The 6,736-nt window shown below is 47.1% G+C and overlaps 1 pseudogene; it reads right to left on the bottom strand.

The window, feature by feature from the left end:
- Window positions 1-291: 291 nt before the first annotated feature.
- Window positions 292-6,242, bottom strand: LOC137527978 (E3 ubiquitin-protein ligase TRIM11-like; annotated as a pseudogene).
- Between the last annotated feature and the right edge of the window lie 494 nt (window positions 6,243-6,736).

The raw sequence follows: 6,736 nt of genomic DNA, 5'->3' as shown, positions 1-6,736 counted from the left end.
AGACTCCCGCATTGCCTCAGTCCACATCCTGCACACTGCATGCAGCAGCCAATCACGTGCACTTCCTGACCTGTCTAGTTCCCAGCTGCATACAAGTTGCATGAAGTTTGCATGTAATTGATCATCTCTGTGCAGAATGTTCTGGCTCTCTGTATTCCTGTGGAGGGCAGAATGAATACAGATATTTGGCAGACACCATAGCCCAGATCCAGCCAGGAATATACAAACCTTACCTGCTGCAACAAGATGGTATTAAACCTTGTATATAATAAATACGACTCCACAACCAAATGCAATAATCACAATGGCCGCAGCCTTTTATTAGTATTTAGGAGGCAATTTAAACCAAACAAATCATAATTTCAATAATAAAGCAGACTGATTACATAATAGCTAATAACATATTAACAACTAACTGTCCTCCAACATAGCCTGTGACACGCCCCTTATAAAGGTGACAGTGAAAAACAAAACAGTGGGCGGGGCGGTTGCCCGATTTCTCCACCCACCTCTGCAAACAAACTTTTATTATAGCTCTAAGGCTACTTGCACACTAAGACGTTGCGTTAGGTGCTACGTTAAGGTCGCATAACTTGCACCTAACGCAATGCCTGGTGCTCTCTGGTGTGGACGTCTGAGTGAGCCACGTTGTGCAGCTCACTCTGGCGTCCGTGATGCCGTGATGCGTACTCTTAGACGCATGTGGCATCACGTGGTCCCGCCGGCCAATCACCGCACAGAGCGGCCGCTCCAGGAAGTAAACACTGCACGTCACAAAGTGCAGTGAATATTAATTAGCCATGTGCCCGGCCGCTCTCCGCTCCTCCCCAACATGACTGAGCATGTGCAAACAGTCTAACGCGGCTTAAGCCGCTGTAACGCTGTAGTATGCTGCACTTTCACTACAACGTGCAGCGTTACATGTAACGCAACGTGGGCAGTGTGAACAGCCCACTTGTGTCACATTGCTGTGCGTTGGGGGAGCGTTACAGGCTGCACTAACCTGCGCCTGTAACGTCCCTGTGTGGAAGCAGCCTTAAAGGACAATTGTAGGGAGAAGAATATGGAGGCTGCCTATTGTTACCTTTTGGACATTATTATTTATTTATATAGCGCCAACATCTTTAATAGCGCTGTACATAGTACTCAACAAATGGTGGGGTGAATACCAATACAAAAACAATACCAGTTGCCTGGCAGCCCTGCTGTTCTCTTTGGCTGCAGTAGTGTCTGAATCACACCGCCAGAAACAAGCATGCAGCTAATCTTATCAGATCTGAAAAGAATGTCAGACACACCTGATCTGCTGCATGCTTGTTCAGGGGCGAAGGCTGAAAGCATTAGAGGCCGAGGATCAGCAGGACTGCCAGGAAACTGGTATAACTTCTGTCTTTCAGTTTCTTTCTTATTGAAAGGAACAGGATGACAAGAAGTGTAAAGTGCTGTAAAAAACATTTGTGCCAGAGTAAAATGTACTGTAAATGCTTTATTTCTGTTTATAAGCCAATGCTTCTTACCCGTTACTGGCAGGATTTGGACCAGTCCTTCTCCTCATGGGGGAACCTTTATTATTTCAAAAGCCCTTCCTGGCAAGGATCTCTACAAAGATGTTGGCTGGCCTGCCTACTTGCTCACACACTGTGGACTTTGCAACGGTCGTTCAGTAAAGGCATTTGAAAAAAAAAAAAAGTGAGAATCTCATGAGGAGATGGACTAGTCCGAAAAACCAAGAGGTCAGAGCCGTCAGAATAAAAACACTTAGGCTTTGTTGACATCTAAAATTGAAATCTCTGACGGCAGTGATTTTCGATTTTGTGGGCGTTTTTCCCCCTCCCGGCACTCAGGTGGGCGCTGCAGGTTTTTTTACAGCGATTTTCTAAAGCGCTGTGAAAGCAGAGCGATTCTGCTCTTCCACTTCCTGATGCGAGTCATGAAGTGAACTCTTTGACCCGGAAAAGAATAAATACAATGTATTTGTTCTTAAAAGAGCGAATGCAATCGCTTGCTTAAAGCGATTTTGTGAGCATTTTGCGTTTTTCCTATACCATCCATTGAGGCAAAATCGCCCTAAAAAAATGGTGCAGGCAGCAATTTGCTGAACGGAAAGCGGACATAACGCGCTGATATGAACTGTCCCATAAGAATTTATTATAAGCGCCGCGCTAAAAAAAAAACCAAAAAAAAACAAAAAACCCTAAGGCCTGGAACCCACTGAAATCAGCAAACGCAAAACGCAACCGCTAGCGTTTTGTCTGAGCGGTTTGCAAGCGGATTCATGCGAGTTTTCGGTCGCGTTTTGCAACATTGTATTTTTTTGCTCAGCGGTTGTGTAGCGTTTTGCGTTTTTATCCTGATTGGTCCTGTGAATTATTTTTCATTTTGTTACAGTGTGCTGAACCGCAAAACGCTAGCAAAACCGCTCAGTTTAGGTTTTGCTGAGCGTTTCTGCTAGCGTTTCAATACTTTACATTGAAGCGCTAACGCTCCCAAAATGCTGCAGGTCCTGCGTTTCTGGGAAACGCAAACGCTCCTGTGGAAGTTGCCCCATCCATTAACATTAGCCCAGCGTTTTGGCAAACTGCTAGCTTATCGCAGTGCTGCCAAAACGCTGCCAAAAGCGCTCCTGTGGGTTCCAGCCCTAAGTGTGACCAAGCCCTTACTGTGACAGCTAAATGGGAATAAAGTCATTTACAGTGCATTCCCTAAGAGACAAATGTACATCTTATATGTATGTGTAGTATACACATGTTAAATTGTACACATTTTAGTCATAGTGCCCCTATAAACAGCAACATTTCTAAAACTGAAATTCTGATTCCTAGTGGGTCCTCCTGCCCCAGAGAATGGCTGGAAAGATTTTGTTGATGCAAATCCTATGAGGTTTTCAAGCAAATGTATTCAACTTAAAGCCTCTTGTACCCTACATGCCATTCCGATTTGTGATTTATAATCATTACTGCGTATTTCTTTTGATAGCATCCAGGGAAACTCAGAATCACAAATCGGATTCGGAATCGCAAATCGGATTTGCAGTGTGGAGGGAGCCTTAAAGCTGCACAAATCCAATGTAGGCGTTTTTGGCATTTGGTGTCATGTCCGTTATTTGTAAATAGTCTCAATTTATTTTCTTTTTTTTTTTTTTGCATAGGGCTATCATCATTGCCGATCTCTTCTCTCACTGCAGAGTTAAAGGATACCTCAACCAAAAAAAATTATAGCTGCTGTGTGTTGGGGGTTAAAATGACATATCTCTCGTCCTCCTGCCCCTCCTCCGTCTGCCACCGTTAGTCTAATATTCATGCCGGTGTCCCAGCGACTTGTTTAACCTATGACCCGGACATACTGCGCCCTGTGTGCGCAGTATGTCCTCCCCTGTTCACTTCTGGCCGGCGCATAACGATCAGCTCAGAAGAACTCTGCCTTGTCTCCTCTGGGCTGCGTGTGCGCTCCAATGCGCCAAGCGTCACATGATTAGCATGATTAGCATGTGGCGCTTGGTGTAGTGGAGCGCACACGCAGCCCAGAGGAGACAAGGTAGCGTGCTTCTGAGCGGATCGCTATGCACCAGAGGACGAGAGGTATGTCATTTTAACCCCCAACACACTGCAGCTATAATTTTTTATGGTTGAGGTATCCTTTAAGGTGACCATACATCAGGTGACTTGGCGGCCGATTGGCCATCAAATTCGATTATTGTAATTGAATTGAATGAAAAATCGGTGTCTCCAAGTGCATTCCCGACCGACAATACGACCAATTTCAGAACGAAAATTGGTCACATTCTCAATTGCGCATGCTGCAAGATGTTGCTTGATCGTGTGTGTGGCAGTAACAGCGTGCAGTTTCCCAATGATCAATGAACGTGAAGAAACTCCCGATGCTCCCCCCCCCCTAATGTGAATATCCCCCGCGCCCCATGTAAAGGGTATACGTTACCTCTCCATGGCCTACGCTTGTCCCTACGCTGCTCCCAGCGCATTTTCCTTTCCATACATGCACAACCCACGTGGTTTCCTGGTGTCTTATGGTTCCCCCCTCTATGGTGGCGTTTAGTGACTCCCGTCCTGAGCCTGCCCAGCTTATATCTGCAGGAGTAGCTGTGCTTCTCTCACCTTCTCCGGGCTCCAGCGATGTGATTGCATCCTCTCCCAGCTCACTGCCCGGCATCTCAGTCTCCTCACATTGCGTGTAATCGCAGGAGAACCAAGCACTAGAGCGAGAGATGAGCGGAGAGAAGATGCACGATGTTGGAGTCTGGAGGAGGTGAGAGAAGCATGGCTGTTACTGCGCATATACTCTGGATGACTGGTTGGGGGGTGCATGCCGGTACACAGGGGATGTGGACACAGAACCACACTTCCCAGGAACAGTGCTGGGCAGCTCGGGATGGTTGGGAATACCTCCCAACCATCCCAAGCTGGTTATGCTGCAGAATTTATGCACTATATATTAATAAGGCAGTGAGCAAAATAACAAACACCTGTACACTGTATTAGAGATCAGGAGAATCTCAACTGATCGATGTAGATTTGAAAACCTTCAGAACACTGTCTGGAATCTCCACCCACCACTTTATCCTATTGGATGAATCCCTCCCTTTGGTGTCAGTAATCTCTGCAAATAGATCTCAGATAGCCTCAGTTTGCCCCGCATAGCTGTAGGTGACCATTTCCCACCTGAAACACAGCATGGAGGGGCTCAGTGAAGGCAGCAGTGAAGGTGTGGAGGTGTGTGATAGGATCACGCATGTCATAGAAGGAGATCCGCCCGGCCTCATAATCCAGACATAGCCTGACTTTGTTTCTAGGGATCGAGTCAGATAATGGGATCTCTTCCCCATCATGTGTCACAAAATATTCATGTTTAGGAGCGCGTATAAAATCATTTAAAAAGACCGCAACCCAGGATTTAAAAGATGTATGTCTCCCCAAAACCCAGGAGTTCTTATCATATCCAATCCCTACCTGATCTGCTCTTCTGGCTATACTGGGGTAACACACCCCAACCCTCCAGCTTTCTGACCCCCCAACACTTACATCCCAATAGTGTCGCCCTGAGGAGAAACTCTGTCTGCTCAGCACCTGAGGTTTATTCTGAAATCTCTGCGGCGTGTCTGGGTGTTCCTGGTTTGAGGACTTGGATGCAGTTTTCCTGTCAGGTGATACATGCACCCAGTTATTAGCGGTGTCTACATCCAGCAATAGGTCTGCAGCTTCCTGTATATTGAAGCTGTCATTGACCCCTTTCATTAAATGAGATAGCCCTGTGTGTAATGTGTGTAAGATCTGCATCTCCACCACATCCCACCCATCATGGAGAGGCTTATCCCGGGTCTCCTCCTTAATGTCACTCAAGTCACCTGTGTCTGGTTCCTGTAAGACAGTCAGTGGATCAGTCATGTGACAGAGCTCCTCAATGTGACGCATCTTCCTAGTCAGCTCCTCCTTCTTTATCTCCAGCTGTCTGATGACATCATCATAGCCATGTGCTTGCTTAGTGATGTCACTCAGGACTCTCCTCTCCAGATTTTCCAGATGCCTCCTGAAGTCTCTGAACAGGGCAGTGACTCTCTCCGTTTCACCAGCTGCTTTTTCTTGTGCTTTTCTCTGATGATTCTTCAGACTCTGGACTCTTTTCTCCATCTCCCGTTTCACAGTTATCAGTTCTTGTAGATCATTCCTCAGCTTCCCCTTCTTCTCCATAGAGGCCTCCTCCAGGGTCTCCACCTGGTGTCCCCGATGTTCTCCAGCCAGACTGCAGGACACACAGATACAGGCAGAGTCCTGAGTGCAGAAATACCTCAAGGGTTCCAGATGGGTGGAGCATCTCCTGTTCTCCAGGCTGGTGGTGGGGTCACATAAGACGTGTTGTGGAGCCTTGCTGTGGACTCTCAGGTGTTTATCACACAGAGAAGCCTCACAGTGCAGACAGGACTTTACAGCAGGTGCAGGAGAGTCAACACAGTTACTGCAGAAGATTGTATTCTCCTCCTGATCAGGCTGGGTAGGCCGGACATTCTCCACCACGTTGTACAGAGCGAAGTTCCTCTGCAGTGCAGGACGTGTGCCTTATGTTGCTCTGCAGTCAGGACAGGAATATCTCCCAGAACCCTCCTGTGTATCCAGCACACGATCAATACAGACCCGGCAGAAGCTGTGGCCACATGTCAGGCTGACAGGATCTGTATAAATGTTCAGACAGACAGAACATTCCAGCTCCGCTCTCACACCAGCAGACGCCATCGCTGACAGAAGTGAAAGTAAATTCTCAGAATGCTGCTAATCTGTGTCAGCTTCCTGTGTGGGGCGAGGCTGAGAGGAATGCTGACCAGGCTTGCTGCAGTTACAGCTGTCTGATAACACTTTACATTCAGTATAACGCCTGCTTCTAAACTGAAGAGTTAAAGGCAACCTGTGAGCAAGAAAAAGGAAAGAAGAGTTAGATAATTGGCGAGGTAGAGGGCAGGGATGAATTCCGAATTCATCCAGATAATTACTGCACCAGAGTGGGGGTTACCTTACCCAGCCTCCGTCCCACCTGACGCTGCGTTCCAATTCGTGGTCATGTGACTACCACACTCTCTCCATAGGGTTGAAAGAGGGTAAGGTAATCGCATGACTGCGAATTGGAACGCAGCGGCAGGCGCGATGCAGGATGCATTAAAGAACACGGGGCCAGGTAAATTAACCCCTCCTCACCCACCCGTTCAGGTGCAGTAATTATCCGGATTAATTCC

This window comes from Hyperolius riggenbachi, chromosome 8 (genome assembly GCF_040937935.1).
Source record: "Hyperolius riggenbachi isolate aHypRig1 chromosome 8, aHypRig1.pri, whole genome shotgun sequence".
NCBI classification, from domain to species: Eukaryota; Metazoa; Chordata; class Amphibia; order Anura; family Hyperoliidae; genus Hyperolius; species Hyperolius riggenbachi.
This window is presented reverse-complemented; position numbering and strand designations above follow the sequence as displayed.